Source organism: Macaca thibetana, chromosome 3 (genome assembly GCF_024542745.1).
Source record: "Macaca thibetana thibetana isolate TM-01 chromosome 3, ASM2454274v1, whole genome shotgun sequence".
Taxonomy (NCBI): domain Eukaryota; kingdom Metazoa; phylum Chordata; class Mammalia; order Primates; family Cercopithecidae; genus Macaca; species Macaca thibetana.
In genome coordinates, this window is record NC_065580.1 from 51,296,525 (window position 1) to 51,320,623 (window position 24,099).

Below are 24,099 nucleotides of genomic sequence, written 5' to 3' on the forward strand. Positions count from 1 at the left end.
AATGCAAACACCTCTAAAATATGAAAGAATTGGTTTGATCAATACATTACGCAACACCTTCTCAGTCAGTAAATTATTAATTAATAAGTGAAAGCTTTTCCTAATAAAAATGTGATATAAAAATATAATTTCCTATTTAAATCATAGTCCAAGACTCAAATATTGATTTCTTCTCTGGTAATTATAGGCCAAATGTTTAAATTGTAGTCTTATCTGTTAACTAAGTATTTTTTTCCCTCTTCATCAAAAACTACATCCATAGGAACCACTAATCTGAACATTTCTTACTCAGGATTCTCTTAAACATATGTCATTAATTTTTTTGGAATGCAGTCTTTGTAGCTCCTATTTCCTCTGCCTGGGACACCCTTCCCCCGTCTCCTCGTGGCTTACTCCTTCACTTCCCACCAGACTTAGTTCAAAGATCACCATATTAATGGCCCATCACTGATCACGCAGTATAAAATCACATCCATCATCCTCCCCTCCCTGTACTCTGCGTTCCTCTCTCCTGCTTCATTTGTATCCCTCGCAGTTATCTCCATCCGCCATTTGTAAATGTAACTCATTTGTTTTGTTTACTTGATGTCTGCTCTCACTGGAATACAAACTTAAGGAGATCAAAGATTTTTTTTAAAACTCTTTTATTTACTATTATATCGCTAGGGCCTAGAACAGTGCCTGGCACACAGTAGGAGATCACTAAATATGTGCTGGATGAATATTTAACAGATTGATGCAATTTATTTTATCAGTCACTTAATACAAAATTAATGGCAATTATCATATCCTGTGTCCGATCCCGCCTGGAAAATATTCATTTGTTGGCAAATTTGTTATCTGTTGTTGGCAAGTGGCCATTCAGAGCTCAGGAGCTGCAAGGGTTTCAGGGGGAACTAACATTTCTTGGGTGCTCTTGAGCTATGGACAATCACTAAGTATTTCTCTGAAATTCTCAGCACAAACCAAGCAAGTATCAGGTGGAGGCAACATGATGGAAACACCACTGTCCTGGGCTCCAGGACTCGGTATCTCTGTGGTGTCAGCCCAGTCACTTAGCTCTCTGAGCCTCAATTGCCTCAACTGTAAAATGGAGGCCAGTACTTGCCCTCCCTCCCTTATCAGGCTAAAGCGTGGGTAAAATGAGAAATCTTTCCCCACTTCCCTATCACACACTGCTTACCCTACTCTCTGGGTCCTGCTCTGTTGCAGAAGTCTCATCAACTCACCAGAGCTAATGGGTATTAATGGGTTAATGTACGTGGATTTTAAAAAACTTGTTGGAGATTTTAGGGAGCTCTTGAACTTAGTCTGAAAGAACAATTTCAGATAAACTATGAAGGTAAGAATTTCAGCCAGAGTATGGAGCAGAGTATGGAGGTGGCAGTTCATTGTTTAGGGGGTGATGTTCCTTTCGGCATGCACTAAATAGGACTTCAGACTGATCCAGGGAAAAATAGCTACAGGCTCTGGAGAATTATTGATCGGATTTTGCAATTCAGGAAATGTCCTGAGTACCTGCTATGTACCTGGTACTCAGTGAACTGGTGGCTCCAGCCAGTTACCTTACATCAGCTACATGTGCATGTTCTCTGATGTGCCACTTCGATCATTGTCTTGCTACAAAGTAGCAAAACACAAGGCACCTAGGAGAGGAACCCCTCCACCCCTCCTCAACAAACCCTCAGTGTTGTCTCTAGATCAGGGATGTGCAATCTTTTGACTTCCCTGGGCCACATTAGAAGAAGAAGAATGGTCTTGGCCCACACATAAAATACACTAACACTAATGATAGCTGATGAGCTAAAAAAAATAAAAAAAAAAAAAGGCAAAAAAATTTGATAATGTTTTAAGAAAGTTTAGAAATTTGTGCTGGGCTGCATTCAAAGCCATCCTGGTCTGCATGCAGCCACACAAGCTTGTTCTAGATTGATAGCCATCCTGTCTCCAACCCCAAGGAACACTACTACTGTCCTTAAACATCTGAAAATACTTAGGTTAAAATTTACCTACTAGCTTCCGCATTCCTGTCCTTTGTGTCATACCAGATTCCCCTTTCTTTTTGGCTATTTTTCTCCTTCCCTCATGTTTATATCTAGGTTGGCAGTTGACTTATCCTGGGAGGAGTATGGTGTGGCGGTGGTGGGTGCAGTTAAACTCATTATACATTGTCAAACCGCATGTCTGTTAAAATCTCATAGAATCAGCTAGGCATAGTGGCACATACCTGTAGTCCTAGTTATTTGGGAGTCTGAGGCAGGAGGATCATTTGAGCCCAGGAGTTCAAGGCTGTAGTGTGCTGTGATGGAGCCTGTGAATAGCCACTGCACTCCAGCCTGGGCAACATAGAAGGACCCTGCCTCTTTAAAAAATAATAAAAAAAAAAACCACTCATAGACTGTGTGTGGTGTTTGGGTTTGGGGCTGGGCTTATTGCATTCTTGGCCAGTTCAGTCTGTGCTTCATAAGGAACATATCTGATGTGGGTCTGTGATGTGCATCTTTGTCCTTTATTAATCTTTCACAGAATAGTTAGGGCCAAAGTCTTCTAAGACTTCCCCTGAGAGAAAGGTTTAGGGGAAAAAATGTATTATCTCCTCTCTGGGCCTTTAAGACTTTGAGTATGGGAAAAAAGAATTTAAAAAAAAAAATTTTTTTTGAACCTCATCCTCCATCCAGACTTTCTGACTAGTACCAACAAAGTGTAATCTTGATACATAGAGTCTCAAAACCCAAGATTTTCATTCTTTCAACAAAAATTAATTGAAGTCTTCCTATGCACCTGAAGATAAAAGAGTGACTAAGACAGACATGGTACCTGCCCTCCAGGAACTTTCAGTGCAGGAGTCTGGCAATAAATAAAGAAAACAAACAAACAAACCTAAATTATGTTAAGTGCTGAGAAGGGGGAAAGCATGGGGCAGTGAAAAATAAATACAGGAGGAGCTCATTTAAAGTTGGGGACAAGGAACAAGAAAAGGCCTCAGGGGAAGAGTAGGTGGAGTCACCTAGGTGAAGGGAACAGGTGTTAAGCTTCAGACTTAGAGTCTTGTTATGAAGGGCTCTAGGATGGGAGTGGGGGCCAGTGAGACTGAAGCCCTGGAAGTGGGGCAGAGGGGTAGAGTCCTGGCTGGACAGGGAGAGGTGGGATCAGGCAAGGATGTAGGCAGACTCCCCAAAGTTCCTCCCAAGCCAACTGATGTCCCCCCAGCACCTTTAGGGGATGGAGAGTATGGCGGGACACTGAGCTCTGCCCCAACCTGGTTTCTTTTGGGCAATGTTGATCTTTTCCCTGCAAATGAAGTTCCCATGTTGACTTATTAATTTGGTAAGGACAAAGAAGGAGTGCAGAATGATGGGAAATGCGCAAGAGGCATTTTTGATGTATAAAGTTGAAGCATCACTTCAATTCCAGTCAAAACCAATTTAAACCTGTTTAGACAAAACAAACCAACAAAAAACCCTGCTGGCTCCAGGGAACTAGTGATCTGCCCTGTTGCCACTACCCATTAACTGAATTTCTCCCTTTCTGCACCCGCAGGCTCTTTCCACACTCTCAACAAATATCTTTTTTTTTTTTCTCCTCACTAACTCTATCTTATCTCTAAATGCCGTGTCATGTAAAAGTTGGTGGGCCCTGCTGAGGTCAGCCCTGAATACATGAAAATCCTTATTCCCCTTCTAGCTGACCTAGCTGAAGGATATCACCAGGTGAGAAGCAGAGGCCAAATTTAAGAAAGAGGAGATGCTCCCCTAGCTAAATCCTTCAGAGACCACCTGGGTGGCAGAAATGTAGGAGCGACTGCATAATGGCTCCACCATTGCCCACACCGTGATTTGAGCTTGGTAAGTGTTAACAATCCTTCTCCCTGAAGTTTCTCTCCAGAAAATATTTGTCAGGTTGCCTCACATGCCTTAGGCTGCTCAGGCTTCCACACAGTATATGGAAGAAGCAGATACTTCATAAGAACATTTATCAGTAGTTCCAAGCCAACTGACATGTGACCTTGACAGCAGTTCATGACAGATAACCTAGCATACAGCAAACACTTAAAAAGATAGCCACATCCTGATAACGTCAACATGATCAACACATTGCTGCATTTATGACTAACTCAATAACTCCCGCACATTGGGAAAAGAGTTCATCTGTTGCCAACGGGCAAAAGACTTTCTCCACAGTCCGCCTGGTATTTGGGCTTCCTCCTGAGCTATTGAAAAGAATAGCAACTGTTTTTTGACTGCTTATCATGAGGCAGAGCCTGGGCTAACCATTTATTGAGTTTACTCATCTCTGTAGTCTCCACAGCAGTGTATGAGGTAGGTACTAGAGATGGGGAAAAATCTCTGTTTTAGAGATGGGGAAAAATAGACAAGAAGGTGGTATGAAATTTGGACAATTTATACCCCTAATAAGTGGTAGAGGTGGGAATCCAACTCAGGTAGTTTGACTCCAGATACCCCTTTAAACTATTTAGGATTGTCTATATTTGCTGGCACCACAAGGGACCTGTCAGGTATCATGGTTTCTTATAGTCCCCTGATCAGGGTAAAATTATAGCTAAACTGGAGAATAAGTTCTAGTGTTCTTTAGCATTGTAGAGTGATTATCATTAATAATTTATTCTATATTTTCAAATAGATAGAAGATACAATTTTGTACATTCCCAGTTCAAAAAAATGATAAAGGTGAGAGGCGACGGATATGCTAATTACCCTGATTTGATCATTACACGTTGTATACATATATGGAACTATTGCGCTGTATCCCGTAAGTATGTACAATTATTATGTGTCAATCACATTTTTTGGAAAAGAAAGTAAACGGAAACCACTGGAGACTAGATGTGATCTGGAGGCCAGGGGATGAGGAGAGAGTGGTTTCTGTGCTCCCCTCATTGTGGGAGTAAAATCACCATGCACACTTCTCCATACTCATTCATGGATGTGTCTCTTTAGGATTTATTATACCTGCCCAGGTTTTGGATGAAAAGATTGTGCTAAATATGAAAACAAGGACTTTTTAAAAAAATCAGACAGTTTGGTTTCACATAGCTAATGAATTGTGTGAAAAGGAAGTGTGTGTGTGTGTGTGTGTGCACACTGTAAAGGTGTTTACTTCCATTAGTGAGTATGGAACAAAAGCATAGGCTGCCAACAAACTTTCCAGTGAGCTGTGATCATGCCACTGCACTCCAGCCTAGGCAACAGGGGTAGATCCCGTCTCAAAAAACAATTAGTAAGAAGAGGGTCACAAATATTTGCTTCACTCTTTTACTCCACATTCTGCTCTCTATAAAATCACACACAAAGGGATGAACATTGCAGTGATTTTCTAGTTACTGAGTTTTACCAGTATTGACTTTAATTTCTGTCTTGTTAGATCTCTCAGCTGGGTTATCGTGTTATTCAACATTCCACACATATACCAAGTTTACTGTCTGAAAAGTCTTGAGCTTTTCAAGCTGCTGCAAAGTTAACTAGGAACTTATCAGACCATTTGTAATTACTCTTAAGATTGCTTTAGAAAAAAGCAACCTATTATGTAACCCTTCTCCTGTTTGTGCTCTGGTTGGCCCAGAGCTAAGTGAGACCGGAACACAGATGGGGGTCAGAATAGCCTGTTCCAAGTGGGCTCAGACGTACCTGATGAGGAAAGAAGAGTTAAAGAACAATCATTCTTCTACCATCAGCTCCATCTGGGGCATGTGAGAAATTGAGAAAAGGGAAGGGGATTCACAATTTATGGGCACCTTCCATAGTCCAGGCACTGTGCTAGGAGCTTTCACAAATATTTTACAGTCTAATTGTTCCCATTTTATAGTTGATAGCTAACATTATCAGGCACAATGTGCTATGTGATTTACAAGTATTAATTCATTTAAGAGTCACAACTGCGTAAAGCAGATTCTATTTATTATCCCCTCTTTAATACATGAAGAAACTGGGTCATAGAGAGGTTAAGAATAATTTGTCCAAGGTCATGCAGCTGGTATGTGGCAGAATCAAGATTTAAGCCCAACTCCATAAACACTGACCTCTACCTCTGCACCATACAACCTCTCAGGAGGAGGAAAATGAGACGCAGAGAGGTTATCTGGTCCAAGGTCACACAACTAGAGTGCACAGAGCCAGGGCTCAGAGCCGTGCTTTGTCTGACATCAAAATTCTTGCTCTCAACCAGGTGCAGTAGCTCACACCTATAATCCCAGCACTTTGAGAGACCAAGGCAGGAGGATTCCTTGAGCCCAGGAGTTTGAGATCAGTCTGTGCAACAGAGGGAGATATTGTCTCTACAAAAAAATTTTAAAAATTAGCTGGGAGTTGTGGTATGCAGCTGTGTATGGTCCCATCTACTCAGGAGGCTGAGGCAGGAAGATTGCTTGAGCTGGAGAGCTCAAGGCTACAGTGAGCTGTGATCATGCCATTGCACTCCAGCCTAGGCAACAGGGGTAGATCCTGTCTCAAAAAAAAAAAAAAAAAAAAAAAAAAAAAAAAAAAAGTCTTGCTTCCCACTGTATTTCACTACTGCCTTCCTCTTGCAGTGGCTGAACTATTTCATCCTACCCTTTAGGAACAAATTCAGATAAATCTTTTCCTTTTCTGATTCTCTGTTTTCTCCTCTCTCCTTAATTCTCCCGTTCATTCTTTCCTGTCTCCATTTCTCTTCCTTTTCTCCTATCTTCTTTCTTTTCCTTGTTTCACTTCCTTTTTTTTCCCTCCCTTGCTCATGTCTCAAGTCGGCCAGTGACACCCAGAGTGGGCAATGAGGGCTGAAAAGGTTAATGAGTTCTGGCACTCGTTAATTTAAGCAGAGTAACTGCCAATCTTGCCGAAAGCCCGTTAACAACTGAAACAGTGAATGCTTATCTCAACAAACACTGACATGATGAATTGGTCCAATTGTTGTGACAGGAGCATTTCGATTTTCATTATGGTCAGCCTATTGACCAATTAGATCGGATCATTAAGTGCTCACTGGATTAATTGTTTAATAATTTGATCAAGGGTTTGGTTATTGACGTAAATGTTCAGGTTCACCAAATTACATAACCTTACCCTTAGCTGGGTCCTAGAGAGGCCAGCAGGCACAAAAGTATAGCCTGCCAAGAAACTTCCCAGTTTATTGACCGGGGGACAATATGGGTTTATAAGAGACCCCCCATTTTTTCAAATAAAGGGATTAAGTCGTCAATGTTGTTGGGCATGGTGGCTCCTGCCTGTAATTCCAGTGCTTTGGGAGGTCGAGATGGGAGGATTGCTTGAGGCCATGAGTTGAGACCAGCCTGAGCAACACAGCGAGAGCCCATCTGTATGAAATAAAAAAAATTTAAAAATTAGCTGGGCATGGTGGTGGACGCTCGTAGTCCCAGGAACTCTGGAGGCTGAGGTGGGAGGATCACTGGAGCCCAGGAGTTTGAGGCTGCAGTGATCCATGATTACACCACTTCACTCCAGGTTGGGTGACAGAGCAAGAACATGTCTCCAAAAACAACAACAACAAAAAGTCATCAATACCTCAACAACTCCTGAACATTCATTCATGTGTACAATTCTTTTGGTACATGATACCATCTATACATTTTCTATTCAAGTTCTAGTGCTGTCCGGGACTCTGACCCAGATCTTTTTCTTTTATGTGTCTGCCTATTCATTCCCTTTTCTCTTGTTGATGACTAGACTCTCAGCTGATGTTTCTAACAATCTTTCTGAAGCCTCCACTTGGCTATCCCTCAGGCATCCTAAATTCAACCAGCGTTCCTCGACCTTTCCCCATATAATTCTGTTAATGGTATTTTTCAGCCCCATAAGCTAAACTCTTTGATTCGTCCTTGAGTTCTCCTTCTCCTACACCCCATATTCAGTAGGTCTCCAAGTTCTGTTAGTTTATACCATGGAGATGACTTCTAAATACCTTCATTTCTCTATCCCTACTATGATTGCCTTAGTCTCTCATCTCTTATGAGATGATTGCCGCAGGCTTAAAATGAGTATCTGGGATAGAATATGTGTTTGCTTCCTTATTTGTTTTCCTTCACAGTCTCTAAGTTACTTAAAGGCAAGAACTATGTCTTATTTATCTTATTTATCTAATTCCTAGCAGAATGGAGATGCGCTCACCTCACTTTAGTCCACTATTTATATTGCTGCAGAGCTTCGCTTTCTACAAATCAGTCATCCCTTTATTTCCATCAGTTTCCTATTACTTACAGAAGAAAGGTTAACCACATTGCCATGGCATACAAGGCCCTTCACAGTGTGGTCACAACTTAATTATCTCCCTCCTTATTTCCCACCATTCTTCTCTGATATGGTTTGGATCTGTGTCTCCACCCAAATTTCAGGTCCAATTGTAAACCCTAGTGTTGGAGGTGGAGCATGGTGGGAGGTAATTGGATCATGTGGGTGGATCCTTCATGAATGGCTTAGTACCATCCTCTTTGTTCTGTTCTTGTGACAGAGTTCTAGCGAGATCTGGTTGTTTAAAAGTGTGCTGCATTTCCCCTGTCGCTCTCGCTCTTGCTCCCACTCCTGCCATGTCAGATGCCTTCTCCCTTTTGCCTTCTGTCATGATTGTAAGTTTCCTGAGGCCTCCACAGAAGCCAAGCAGATGCTGGCATCATACTTTCTGTACAGCCTGCAGAACCATGAGCCAATTTAACCTTTCTTTCTTTCTTTCCTTTCTTTCTTTCTTTCTTTCCTTCCTTCCTTCCTTCCTTCCTTCCTTCCTTCCTTCCTTCCTTCCTTCCTTCCTTTCTTTTCTTTCTTTCTTTCTTTCTTTCTTTCTTTCTTTCTTTCTTTCTTTCTTTCTTTCTTTCTTTCTTTCTTTCTTTCTTTCTTTTTAAATAAATTACCCAGTCTCAGGTATTTATCTATAGCAATGTGAAAACAGCCTAATACTTTATCTTCCTAACTCTCCAACTGAAGCCATATGTTCCATTTCTCTGAAGAGGCCATGCTCTATGTGTCCCCATGACTTTACACATGCTGCGGCACCTGCCAGGAATCACCTCCTTGTGCACTGACCCCAACACTGCCTGGAAAATGATGGCTTTACCTTTTGAAAACCAGCCCAGTGTCTTTGCCTCTGGGGCTCCTCACAGACACCTTCCAGACAGTTCCTTCCTCTGCAACCATCCACCACCTTGATTCTTATCTCCATATTTAATGTTGTTCTGGAAGGATTTATTTACTTGCATCACTGTCTGCATTCAATTCCTACGGCTGCTGTAATAAATTATTGGAGTCTGGGTGAGTTAAAAGAACAGGAACTTATTCTCTTGCAGTCCTGGAGGCCAGAAGTCTGAAATCAATATTAGTGTGTTAAAATCAAGGTATCAACAGGGCCATACTCCCTCCAGAGTCCAGAAACTCAAGGGTAGAAATAGTTCCTTGTCTCTTTTAGCCTTTGGTGGCTGCTGGCATTCCTTGACTTGTGGCTGCATCAGTCTAATCTCCGTCTCCATCTTCACATGATCTTCTCTCTCTCTCTTTCTCTCTCTCTGTCTCTCGTGTGTGTGTGTGTGTGTGTGTGTGTGTGTGTAAAATCTCCTTCCATCTCCTTCTTATAAGGATTGGCATTTAGGGCCCACCTGGATAATCAGGGATAATCTCTCCAACTCAAGATCTTCAATCATATCTGCAAAGACCCATTTTCCATATATGGTAACATTTACAGGTTCTAGGGAGGATTAGGGTCTGATATTTTGCCCACCATTCAGTCCACTACACTGTCCCAATAAACTGGGACCTCCTAAAGGGCAGGGACAGGGTTCTGCTCATAATTTTATTCCCAGCATTTAGGACTAATAGGGATTCAACAAATGTTTAATGAAGAGTTGGAGAACAAATAAACTAAACACTCTTATTTTGCAGGTATTGACTATGAATTTGTTCAATAGTCATTTATTGATCTTTTTTTAATGTACCAGACACTGTCCTAGGCATAGAACATACAGTAACAACATAAAACACACATAGCTCTGCCTTCAGGGAGCCTACATTCTAGTGGGGAAACCAGACATTTAAAAGGAGCACACACAAACAAATATATAAGTATATGATATAATAAGGGTTAGGAAATAAAAGTGCAAAGATCAATGAGAGAGAATAAAGGTATGGAAGTCAGCAAAAGCCTCTTCATGGAAGTAACTTTGTAAGCCAAGAGCTAAAGCATGCATTATTGCTGAGTGAAGAGTGGAAAGAAGTACATATTCCAGGCAGAGATCATTACTCCAGGCTGTAAGGCAATAAAGAGCTTGGTGAATCCAAGAAATAGAAAGAAGTCTGGAGAGGCTGGAGTATAATTTTTCTAAACTAGAAATGAAGAAGTGCTGTCAGGGCAAATCATGCAGCCTTGGGATTATTACAGATTTTGAATTTTATTCTGGAAACATTCAGGATTTAAGACCAGTGAGTGACATGACATTATGAGATTTTAATTTTACATTATATCTCTGGCTGCTCATTTGAGTACTAATTGGAATGGTAAAGACAGGAAAGGGGAGACCTAGTGGAAGGTCAATACAGGAGTCCAGATAAGAGTTGATGGAGACTTGGACTGGAGTGGTAGCATTTAATATAGGGAAAAGTGCACATATGAGATATATTTGGGAAGTAGAATGGATAGGTTCCACATGCTAAATCAGAAATGCCTTTAAAAATATATTAAGTTCACATGTCCATCTGGTCTGGTCTGGTCTGGGTAGAGAAAGTGCAAAAGTCAGTGGAGTCGATACCTATAGTTATTTGATTTTTGACAAGAGTATCAAGGCCATCCAATGGGGAAAGAATAGTATTTTCAACAAATGGTGCTGGGACAACTAGACATCCACAGGCAAGAGAATGAAGCTGGACCCCTACCTTACATCATATACAAACATTTACTGAAAATGTGTCAACTATCTGAAATTGAAGAGATAAAACCATAAAACTCTTGGGAGAAAACATAAGGCTAAATCTTTATAACCTTGGATTTGGCAATGGATTCTTAAAAATAGAAGGCATAAACAGCAAAAAATTTAGATAAGTTGGACTTCGTCAAGATTAAAAACTTCTGTGTATCAAAGGATACCATTAATAAGTTAAAAGGGAACCCACACAATGGGAGAAAGCTTATCTGGTAAGGACTTAGTATACGAAATACATAAAGAACTATTATAATTCAATAACAAAAGGCAACTCAGTTTTTTAAAAAAGGATAAATGACTTGAATAGATATTTCTCCAAAGAGGATATACAAATGGCCAAAAAAGCATATGAAAAGAAAAGATTAACAACATCATTAGTCATTAGGGAAAGGTAAATCAAAACCACAATGACATAACACTTCATACCCACTAGAATGGCTGTAATAAAAAAAATGGAAAATAACAGGTGCTGATGAGGATATGGAGAAATTACAATTCTTGTGCGTTGTAAAATTGTCCAGCTGCTATACAATGTAAATGGTCCAGCTACTATACAAAACAAGTTGGCAGTTCCTGAAAAGGCTAAACATAGAATTACCATATAACCCTGCATGATTCAAGGTGACGCATTACCCACGGTTAAATTCTATCCAATGAGAAGGAGGAAAATGGTGAAAAGAGGGCAATCATGGATCTAGCTAAAAATTCTACTGGAAGCAATAGAAGTCCCTACCTTGGTTCTCATGAGGAAAATCTAACCTGGTAGTGGAGATTACTGAGAATAGCAGAGCCAAGACATTTCTCAAAGAAATGAAGCCAGACCAAGCCTTCCCTGAAGCCCACCTCTGAACTTTTCAGTTGCCTGAGACTTAACACTTTCTTTATTTTTAAACCTATTTGAGCCGGGTGTGGTGGCTCACGCCTGTAATCCCAGGACTTGGGAGGACGAGGTGGGTGGATCACCTGAGGTTGGGAGTTCAAGACCAGGCTGACCAACATGGAGAAACCCCGTCTCTACTAAAAATACAAAATTAGCTGGGCGTGGTGGGACATGCCTGTAATCCCAGCTACTCAGGAGGCTGAGGCAGGAGAATCACTTGAACCCAAGAGGTGGAGGCTGCGGTGAGCCAAGATCATGCCACTGTACTCCAGCCTAGGCAACAAGAGTGAAACTCTGTCTCAAAAAAACACAAACAAACAAACAAAAAAATCTATTTGATTTGCAGTTTCAGTTATTTGCAACTGAAACTATCTGCTTCAGTAACTGTGTAGTACTTTTCAATCAAAACATCTTACAGGGGCTTACCAGTTTATATGCAGTACAGGGACAACATCATAAATTATTTAAAGTTGGAACCACCCAGAACATTTGGGGGAAAAAACAGTCACTGTGTAGTTTTAATATTGATTCACACTCCTCATTAGCTAAAAATTCAGCCATAATTTTTTGCGAAGTCTTGAATACCATGGATTAATGAGTCCAACTTCTTTACTGTACAAGTTGTAAGGCTACAATAGAAGGTAGTATCATTCAACACAAAACTAAGAATATCTTATTGGGGCTAATATGGGGTCTTCATGACTCATGGACTCTGGCTCCTTCCATCTTGTTCTATATCCCCTTAGAGTGGTTACGTGTGTGCATATGATCTCAAATAGCTCACCAGCACATCTGAAGTCTCGTCAGCAGGAAAAGTGAAAGGAAGGTCATTCCAAGGCCCTCTGAGGAGTATGTATAAATTTTTATGGAGAGAAATTATCTATCAATAATCCTTTAGGTTTTACCAAAAAAAGAACATAAATAAGGGTTATCATTTACATAATTTATTTGAAATTTTAAAACAACGTTTTATTCTCAAAGCAGTAAAATAAAACAAAACACCAAATTATCATAGGATTTAGGAAAATGTTGAGGTAAAGGTGCATTTTAGGTCATCAATTGATGTTGAATGAATGGATGATAAAAGACCGATCACAGAAAACTTGCTAAGAAAATTGCATCAAAAGAGATGCTTATTTCTGTTACATAAACCAGAGATCTTGAGTTGGTACCCCCAAACTCACAATAGATATGAGAATGTTCAATTCATATTTTCTGCTATCAAAAATTTTACTTACAGTCTCAGAGAAAAAGTGTCTAAAAACTTGAATATAAGGAAATGAGTTTTTTCAAACAAACAGGAAAGACAAAAGGGAATATTTGCCATCAGGAAAGGGTTACCAAAGTGGTCTTAGCCTTCACTGCTGAGCCCAGTATCACTTAGCATCTTAATAATATGCTCTGGAAGACACACTGTATAGTCAGACCTTTGTATGTGACAACGTAGTGTTGGAAAATGAAAGGACAAGCCAATAGGACTGACCCTGTTTTGAAGACTTTTAAGGGCTCTATAAATATGCAGAGGTGGAATATGAAATTTGGAGTTGAATACTAATTCAAGTAAAATGTATAAGAGAATGAATTTTTGAGCTTACAGTTGTGTGTCTAGAAAGGGATATAGAATTCACAACGGTCTGTCCTCTGACTTTGTCTGCCTTTCCTTGCTGGATTAGATTGGATCAGCAGGGTGTCAAAGTAAAATATTTTTAATGTTACAGAACAAAAGAGAAAAGCCATTGGGAATTCTGTTTTCTATTTTTTAAAACAGGGCATTGTAGTATTGACTGCAAATACATCAAAGTCAATTATTAATTAGTATTAATTAATATGGTCAAGAAAAATTTCTTTTCAATAAAGGAAGTTATTTTTCCTTCCTCTTCATACCCTACGTCCATAATGTGTGTGTTCCTCCCTCTCTGTTTTTTTGTTTTTTTGTTTTGTTTTGTTTGAGATGGAGTCTCACTCTGTCGCCCAGGCCTTAGTGCAGTGGCGCGATGTCAGCTCACTGCAACTTCCGCCTTCCAGGTTCAAGCAATTTTCCTGCCTCAGCCTCCTGAGTAGCTGGGACTAGGAGCACCCACCGCCAAGCCCGGCTAATTTTTGTATTTTTTAGTAGAGACAGGGTTTCACCATATTGGCCCAGCTGGTCTTGATCTCCTGACCTCGTGATCGCCCACCTCGGCCTCCCAAAGTGCTGGGATTACAGGCGTAAGCCACTGCACGTGGCCTCTCTCTGTTTTTAAAATTTTGATTACCCAACAAAGAATACATTAAAGTTGGCAACATTTGCATGTTCAATCTCTTCATAATGAATTAAAGAGACTTTCAATGATTATAAATAGTAACACTAGGACAAGAAGTACTTAAACTTACAATGGGTTGCATTAATCAAAGAGGTATAATAATTAATATATACTATTATAATTATAAATAATTAATAAATTAAAATATTGTGATTTTCTCATAGGAACAATGCTGCAATAACAGGGTTATGTTTGTAACCAAATGTCTGATGCCATACATTTTTTAAATGACCGCATCATCATATTTAATCAATTCTAAATTATATGCCACACAGTAATACACTTTTTAATGTGTATGTAAACCAATGACCAATTCAGTTCCATAACCAAGTGTAAGAATTATATTTATTTAAGGGAGCCTATGGAGAATTTTGGTGGCAGGAGCAGTGCTGATCTGTAAGAACGGTTGATCATCCCAAGAAATACTGTATCTGGGACTCAGAAAGCGGAGCAGTTCCTAGGAAATGATCTCCATACAGAAGAAACCGGGGCCCTGAAGGTTCAAGACCAATGGAGGCAAGGTAGGCCCCAGTCCATTCTTACACACTTCAGTTGGGAGAACCTGAGGGTGGTCTATCAGCAGAAAGGAGAGAGTCTGAGGACTTAAATATTGAATGCCTAGCAGGGCCAGGTAGTATCTCCTTTTACCCAAGCTTTGGTTGGCCCTGGGGATCTCCTACACAAAGCTTATCTGTTTTGCTCATTTTAGATGTTCTTTGTTTCTAGTTCCTCTGTTCAGCAATAGGAATAGTAGCATTTAATCTGTCCTGTGAGCACATCTAGAGAATGGCATTTTTGCCTCACATTTACCAAAACCTTAAAAAAAAAAAAAAAAGATCAGTGCTATTGAAACAGGTTCAAAAGGTGAACAATTACAGTTTTTCTTCTCATCTAAGCCTACTAACACTACCAAAATTTCTATCTTAAATAATTCTTGGTTAGCTTTTTTGTTAACAAGTAAAATTGGCATGATAGAAGGGAACTTTCCATTTTACCCTGAAAAAAAGATTTTTTTTTTTTACAATGATCTTATGTAACTTTTGCACCAAAAAAAAAAAAAAGTTTTCTATTTTAAAAATGAGCATGGGGGCCGGGCGCGGTGGCTCAAGCCTGTAATCCCAGCACTTTGGGAGGCCGAGACGGGCGGATCGCGAGGTCAGGAGATCGAGACCATCCTGGCTAACACGGTGAAACCCCGTCTCTACTGAAAAATACGAAAAACTAGCTGGGCGAGGTGGCAGGCGCCTGTAGTCCCAGCTACTCGGGAGGCTGAGGCAGGAGAATGGCGTGAACCCGGGAGGCGGAGCTTGCAGTGAGCTGAGATCCAGTCACTGCACTCCAGCCTGGGCGGCAGAGCGAGACTCCGTCTCAAAAAAAAAAAAAAAAAAAAATAAATAAATAAATAAAAATGAGCATGGGAAAGACTGTAAAGAAATGGATTGACTTGAATCAAATTAAGGAAAAGTGGAAAATAAAATAAAATAGATACGGTAAAGCTGATTGATGCAAGATCTTGGGTATTGAGTACAGCAGTTGAGGCTTCCCCTGCTTACTGGTTACTTTCTACTCAAATTAGAGCAAAGAGAGTTTACAAAAGGATCTCAAGGATGAGAGTTAAGGGGTTTGACTGTGGGGAAAACTTGTTCCAGGGGTAGCCCCTAACTCTGCTAGTCCAGATCCATGGTAACAGCAACAACCATCTCTTCTCCTTCAGAAGAAATTCTCCAAGAGCCTCATCATCTCACCAGCTGTCATGATGCCAATCTTGTCAATCTGTGATTCCAGAGTAGGGCCATAGCACAAAAGGGAGTTAACAAAGGAATTCAATGATGAAAACAGCATTTCAAAAAATTAACTTGATAGCAGCATGTAGTATGAACTAGAGGATATAGTAGCAATAGGAAAAAAAACCCTAGAGGGAAAGTAGAAAATAGTGTTTATTGGGCACACACTCTATGCCACAAATTTGATTTTCTTACATAATTTAATCCTAAAATAACCTCTCTTCACTCTGTAGAAGTTATTATTCCTATTTTACATATGAGCAAATTAAAGGGTAATTAAATGGCTTACCCATGTTCTCACTGCAAATAAGTTCAGAATCAGGGCAGAGGCAGCCTTAATGGAGATGGAAGGATGAAGCTAAGAGATGCTGTGGAGGAGGAAGGGGATTTGGTGACTCCACAAGAAAGTTGGAAATGAAAGAGGAATCAAGGCTGATTTCAAACTCCTAAGCCATGGTGTTAAAAGAGTAATGCGAATGAAATTGGGCAAACCAGGAGATAAATTTGTAGGAAAGGAGTGTTTTTTAAAAAAATGTTAACAATAAAACTGTATTTTTTTTAAATTCAGCAATACAATATGATATATATTGAAAAGTAAAAATCTTCTTCCTTTTCCCATTCCCACTCCCAAATCTTAGTGACTATTTACTGCTTCTTGTGTATCCTTCCTTAAAAGTTACTTTTACACAAATAATGATCATACACTACCATTAATAGTGTATTTTTAAACTGGAGCTTTCCAGGTATGCCTCATTCTTTTTAAAAGCTGCATAGTTTTTCACTGTACTCACTTATCCTTAACCAATTCGGTACTCACTTATACTTAACCAATTCTGTATTGATAAGTATTTTGGCTGTGTTTAGTAAGACTGTTTATGGTGTTGTTTTTGCCACTATTACTGCTTGCAACTACAAAATATTGCTGCAATGCAAATTCTTGTATGAAATTTTTTTCTTTTTTTAATTTTAATTTTTATTTTTGAGATGGTTCCTCCTTATGTTGCCAGGTTGGAGTGCAGTGGCTATTCAGTCACAATTATAGTGCCCTACAGCCTCAAACTCCTGGGTCCCAGCAATCCTCCCTTCTCAGCTTCCTGAGTACTGGGACTTCATGTATGTGCTTCATTTTTAACTGACATATAGCAATTTTACATATTGGTGGGTTACATAATAATAATGTAAAGTGATCAGATCAGGGTAATTAATATATCTATCATCTTGAACATTTATCATTTCTTTGTGTTGGGAACATTCAATATCCTCCTTCTAGTTGTTTGAAACTGTATATTATTGTTAACTCTAGTCATTCTACAGTGGTATAGAACACAAGAACTTATTTATTCTATCTAGCTGTAATTTTGTATCCTTTAGCAAATCTCTCCCTACACCCCTCTTCCTTCTACCTTTCACAGCCTCTAGTATCTCTTGTTCTACTTTTTACTTCTATGAGATCAACTGTTTTTTGACTTCTACGTATGAGTGAGAACATGCAGTGTTTTCCTTTCTGTTCCTGCCTTATTTCACTTAACATAATGACCTCTAGTCCCATCCACGTTCCTGCAAATGACAGGATTTCTTTTTATGGCTGAAAAATATTCAACTGTTTATGTAAACATTTTCTTTATGGCTCTTTATGGTTCATTCATCTGTTTTAGGCCACCTATGTTGATTTCATATCTTGGCTGTTCTGAACACTGTTGCAACAAACTTGGGGGTGCAGATGGCTCTTTGATATACCGGTTTCCTTTCCTTTAAATAAACACCCAATAGTGGGACTGCTGGATCGTTAGGTAGTTCTCTTTGTAGTTTTTTCCAGAAGCTCCATACTGTTCTCCATAGTGGCTGTACTAATTTACGTTCCCATCAACAATGTATGTGTTCTCATTTCTCTGCCACCTCACCAGGATTTATTTTTTGTCTTTTTGATAATGGTCATCCTAAATGGAGTGAGATTATACTTCACTGTGGTTTTGATTCTGATGATTAGTGATATTGAGCATTTTTTCATATATTTGTTGGCCATTTATATGTCTTCTTTTGAGAAATGTCCATTCAGATCATTTGACCATTTAAAAATCAGAATGTTTGGGTTTTTTGCTGTTGAGAAGTTTGAGCTCCTTGTATATTTGGGATATTAATCCCATGTTTGATGAATAGTTTGCAAATATTTTCTCTCATTCTGTTGGTTGTCTTTTTACTCTGTTGATTATTTCCTTTGCTGTGCAGATGCTTTTTAGTTTTATATAACCCATTTGTTTATTTTTGCTTTTGTTGCCTGTGCTTTTGAGGTCTTATTCATAAAATCTTTTCCCAAACCAATATCCTCAGGCATGTCCCTTGTATTTTCTCCTAGTATTTTTTATGGCTTTGGGTCTTACGTTTAGGTATTTGATCCCTTTTTAGTTGATTTTTGTATATGATGAGAGATGTGGGCCTGGTTTCATTCTTCTGCATATGAATATCCGGTTTTCCTAGCATCATTTATTGAAGAGACTGTCCTTTCCTCCAATGAGTGTTCTTGGTGCCTTTATCAAAAATCAGTTGGCTGTATGGATTCACTTATAGGTTCTCGACTCTGTTCCATGGGACTATGTGTCTGTTTTTATGCCAGTACCGTGCTGTTTTGGTTACTATAGGTTTGTAGTATATTTTGAAGTCTAGTAGTGTGATGCCCTCAGATTTGCTCTTTTTTTCCTCAGGGTTTCTTTGGCTGTTTGGGATCTTTTGGGGTTCTATACAAATTTTAAGATTTTTTTTTCTATTTCTGTGAAGAATGTCATTGATATTTTCATCAGGATTGCACTGAATCTGTCAATTTATTTGGGTAGTATTGTATGCAATTTTAAAACATATTTATGAACATGTATTTCTCTCTCTTTTTTTTTTTTTTTTTTTTTTGAGACAAAATCTCATTCGCACTGTCCCCCGGGCTGGAGTGCAATGGTGTGATCTCGGTTTACTGCAACCTCCGCCTCACGGGTTCACATGATTCTCCTGCCTCAGTCTCCCAAATAGCTGGGATTACAGATGCACACCACCACACCCGGCTAATTTTTTGTATTTTTAGTAGAGACAGGGTTTCACTATATTGACCAGACTGGTCTTGAACTCCTGATCTCGTGATCTGCCCTCCTCAGTTTCCCAAAGTGCTGGGATTACAGGCAGGAGCCACTGTGCCCAGCCTATGAACATGTATTTCTAAGAGAAATTCATTGAAATGGCAGAGCTGGCTGGGTGCAGTGGTTCATGCCTGTAATCCCAGCACTTTGGGAGGCCGAGGCGGGCGGATCCCCAAGGTCAGGAGTTCGAGACTAGCAGCATGGCCAACATAGTGAAACCTCGTCTCTACTAAAAATACAAAAATTAGCCAGGTGTGGTGGCAGGCGCCTGTAGTCCCAGCTACTTGGGAGGTTGAGGCAGGAGAATTGTTTGAACCTGGGAGGTGGAGGTTGTAGTGAGCCGAGATTGCACCACTGCACTTCAGCCTGGGCAACAAGAGTGAAACTCCATCTGAAACAAAAAAAAAGAAAAGAAAAGAAAAAGGGAAAAGAAAAGAAATGGAAGAGCTAGGTCAAATAATTTCTTTTAAATTTTAATAAATGTCTTTTAAATGTTGATAAATACTACCAAATAAACATACTAACAAACAGTCGTACCTACAGAACACAGGAGGGCCTGATTCTCCACACTTTTATTAGAATATATATATGTGTGTGTGTGTGTGTGTATATATATGTGTGTGTGTGTGTGTGTGTGTATATATATATAAAATTTTTTTTTTTTTGGAAATGGAGTCTCACTGTGTCACCTAGGCTGGAGTGCAGTGTTGTGATTTCAGCTCGCTGCAACTTCTGCCTCATAGATTCAAGTGATTCTCTTGCCTTAGCCTCCCAAGTAGCTAGGATTACAGGCGCCTGCCACCACACTCAGCTAATTTTTGTATTTTTAGTACAGACAGAGTTTCGCCATGTTGACCAGGCTGGTCTCGAACTTCTGACCTCAGGTGATCTGACCTCAGGTGATCTTCCCGCCTTGGCCTCCCAAAGTGCTGGGATTATAGGTGTGAGCCACAGCGTCCAGCCAGACTGTGTATTTTCAAACTAATTCATCTTGCCAAACTGACACATGAATAATGTTACTATATGGTTTTAAGTTGCTGCATGAAATGTTTTTCGAGTTTGAGGAGCTGTAAGGTCACTTACAAAGAGCATTCTTGTAGGTAGCTAGAAGTATAGGATCTACATTTGAATGAACAAGGAGGAGTATAGATGTTGATTTTGGAATCATGCCCACGAAAAACTAAAGTGTTCTAAAAAAGTAAGTGTACAGTTAAAAGAGCAGAGGAACAAAACTAAACTCTGGGGATGAGAAGTGATGACAGAAAGAGGAAGATGAATAAGCAATAAGGAAACTATAAGGCCTAGGAAAATTCAGAGAAATTTAAGATTACAGAAGGCAAAGGAGGAGAGTCCAGGAAGTGAGACGTGTCACATGTTGCATCAAGAACCAGGAAAATAGCCAAAAAAGAAGTTATTTGCTTTGTCAGATAAATGAAAACAGGTTTATTCAGTTTTATTATCCATATGTGGGAACTCATGTAAGCCACATCAATGGTTGAAACCTTTACTATTTATTAGAAAATTCCACCATAACATGACTGATGAGAAACCCAGCCAACTCTTCAAATTTTTCCAGAGATGAAGTTGGCCCATTTCCAGAATGTTAAATAATGCTGGCAATAAAATGGAGAATAGTTTTGAAATGACCATTCTCACCATCCCATCCCAATGTACCCTGCACACCCATTGTTTTACTAGCAGTTGCACGTCTTAAATGAAGACCCTAGCAATGGAAGAGGGCTGAAAGGTTGAAGATAAAAGGTTATCGTGTTATATCTAAATGTATACAATTTAATCTTTATTCCAATACTGCTATAAGAAGTCTATTCACACTACTACACATAATAAAATGAACTGAAATAAGAAGCAATAAAAAAATCATGACTTATTCTTGGAATGAGAATCATGAACCCTAGGTAAATGATGTCAAGACTGTGCAAAGTGTACTTTCTGCCAGTGTCTTAGCATCGCCTCCCACTCCCTTCCTCAGCCACCCACACCCTCCATATATATCTGAAGATGACTTCAACTCTACTATGCCACTCTAATCCAAGCTCTTCCAATGGAAGAAGAATGCCTTATAATTTTATTCTACAGGGTTATTTCTTGTCTTCCTTTTGTACTCTCAAGACTCAGGTTTGACCAAGATAAAAGACATCAGAAAATATAATTTGTTTCTGACTGGTGATTACTCACTGATTTTACTTTTTGCTCTCTATTCTGAAATATGAGTTTTTATCTGATGTCTCTGGACTTATCTGTGTGGTGGTGGTGGTGTTGCTGCTGCTGTTTTAGTTTTTTAAGAGACAGGGTCTTGCTATGATGCCCAGGCTGGAGTGAGGTGGCTATTCAAAGATGCAATTATAGCACACTACATCCTCAAACCCTCTGCGCTCAAGTGATCCTCCCGCCTCAGCCTTCCAAACAGTTGGGACTACAGGTACACACCACAGTGGCTGGCTCTGGACTCATCTTTACACTGAGAGGGATTAGTAGAAATTCATATTAAATTTAGGAATTATATATTTGGTGGGTTAGACTCCTTTTGGGGTCAATCTTTATGAAGTACATAATAATAACTGTCTTGGCTGGGTGCAGTGGCTCACACCTATAATCCCAGCACTCTGGGAAGCTGAGGCAGGTGGATCACCTGAGATCGGGAGTTCGAGACCAGCCTGGCCAGCATGGCAAAACCTCATTTCTACTAAAAATACAAAAAAAATTAGCTGGGCGTGATGCCAGTCACCTGTAATCCCAGCTACTCGAGAGGCTGAGGCAAGAGAATCACTTGAACCCAGGAGTTGGAGGTTGCAGGGAGCCGAGATGGCTCCATTGCACTCCAGCCTGGGCGACAGAGCAGGACTCTGTCTCAAAACAAAAACAAACAAACAAACAAAAGAACAACTGTCTCATTTCCAACTTCTCAGGGAAACAAAAGAGATGCTCTGAATGGACACACTGGGTCCTTGAAAATGAAGCCTGGAGTCATACTGATTTTAAAAAAATCAGTATGATTTGAAGTCAAGGCATAATAGTAAGTCTAGGGGAGGTGAAGTTTTGCTCCCTCCATGACCAAGAGATTTGCCTCCCAGTGTAATTTCTGCCCATTTTGTCAATGATGTTTGGGGATGCACCTGCAGTCAAACACTGGTCAACTCAGGAGAAGGAAAAACAAGTTCATTATTTAAATGAGTCCACTAATTGTTACACACAAATTGTCATAATTGGCCAGTCAGTCTAGCCACAATATTAAGTCTCTTAACTTTACTCTGTAACTTTTCATATTTCTTCACATACACAAGTCTGATGAAAACCATGGGCACTTTCCCCTGAAAAATTCATATTTGCGTACCCACCCCACCCTCTGACACACAAACATGCACACACATGTCTTTTGTAGAGCTTTAATAGATTCCCTGAATTCTAACCACATATCCCTGGGGGTGCCCAGATAGGCACTTCTGTTACCTTTAAATGAGTTTGAGTCAGGAAAATTTTATCCAGAGATTCTTCTAGTAGAATTCAGCACAGCCAAGAGGCCATGCCTTTCAGGCTATAGAGTAGGGTGATACCACACTACTAAATATAAAAATACCCCTCTCAAAAGTGATATGAGTAATGTGCTATCACATCTGGAACAACCCTGTTGGCTTGGGAGAACATGGATGGACCTCCAAAATCCCCTTTTTTAAACAAGTGCTTCTTAAATTGAGTACGCATGCAGGCCAGTCACAGTGGCTCATGCCTGTAATCCCAGCACTTTGGGAGGCCCGGGCAGGCAGATTACCTGAGGTCAGGAGTTCAAAACCAGCCTGGTCAACACGGCAATATCCTATCTCTACTAAAAATACGAAAATTAGCCCAGGAGCAGTGGCTTACACCTGTAATCCCATTACTTTGGGAGGCCGAGGCAGGAGGACCAGGATCATCTGAGGTCAGGAGTTCGAGACCAGCCTGACCAACATGGTGAAACTCTGTCTCTACTGAAAATACAAAAAATTATCCAGGCATGGTGGCACATGCCTGTAATCCTAGCTACTTGGGGATGCTGAAGCAGTTGAATTGCTTGAACCATGCAGGCAGAGGTTGCAGTGAGCCGAGATCATGCCACTGCACTCCAGCCTGAGTGACAGAGCAAGACTCAGTCTCAAAAAAAAGAAAAAAAAAAAAGAAAAAATTAAGTACACTTCCTTCCACCATAAATGAAGAACAGAATGAAACAGGATTTTTACCTCAATCCTAATTTGTAAATGGGGTCACATTAAGATTTCAGTATAAAATTTGAAACCGTTTTTTCTTTTAAAAGAAAGAATGGTGATTCTAGTCTATCATATTTATGCTTTAAATTAATATGCTTGCTTACTTGTTTATTGACTCAACAACCTCATTGAGCACTGGCTACTTGCCCAGCACTGTGCTAGGCACGTGGAACAGAAAGATAAATAAATACACACAGTCCATCTCCAAGAAGTGGGAGAATGGTGAGAAACCAAGAGCAGTATTTAATGCAAGGCATAATGTCAATTACAGTGATAAAGTGTGACAAGCTAGAAAAAGAACTGTTTTCTAGGATATAGAGGTAAGTCAATACATTTGTTGCATTAAGCCTTAAATATTAAATTATTAAGTGTGCTTCTAAGTTATAATCATACAATGGCTTTAAATATAGTTTAGTAACATATACTACCAAAGCTTTAACTCCATGAAACTTGGGCTAAACTTTTAAAGGATATTCCTTATTTTGGTGTTCGAGGAAAAGTTTTTGCTGTTTTTTGTTTGTTTGTTTGTTTTTTAAGAAATAAAATGAACACTGACCATAATGGCTAAAACTGAAAAGACTGATAGTGCTAAATGGTGGCAAGGATAGGAGCAACTGGAACTCTCATATGTTGAGTGTAGGAATTTAAATCGGTAAAACCACTTTTTGAAAATTATTTGGCATTTTCATATAAAGTTGAATATATTTCTATTCCATGACTCAGCAATCCTCCCAGGACCCAAGAGAAATAAAAATATGTTTACAAAAGACTTTTATAAGAAAGTTTATAACAGCTCCAAATTGGAAACAATCCAAATGTTCATTAACAAGAGATTGTATAAACAG

At 39.6% G+C, this 24,099-nt stretch overlaps 1 long non-coding RNA gene across 1 annotated transcript; it reads left to right on the top strand.

Moving 5' to 3' along the window:
• The first annotated feature begins 4,116 nt into the window (after nt 1–4,116).
• Nucleotides 4,117–18,687, top strand: LOC126949832 (uncharacterized). The gene is made up of 4 exons (XR_007723970.1): nt 4,117–4,319; nt 4,642–4,770; nt 14,447–14,623; nt 16,193–18,687. It is a non-coding gene; the product is annotated as an uncharacterized LOC126949832 (long non-coding RNA).
• The last annotated feature ends 5,412 nt before the right edge of the window (nt 18,688–24,099 follow it).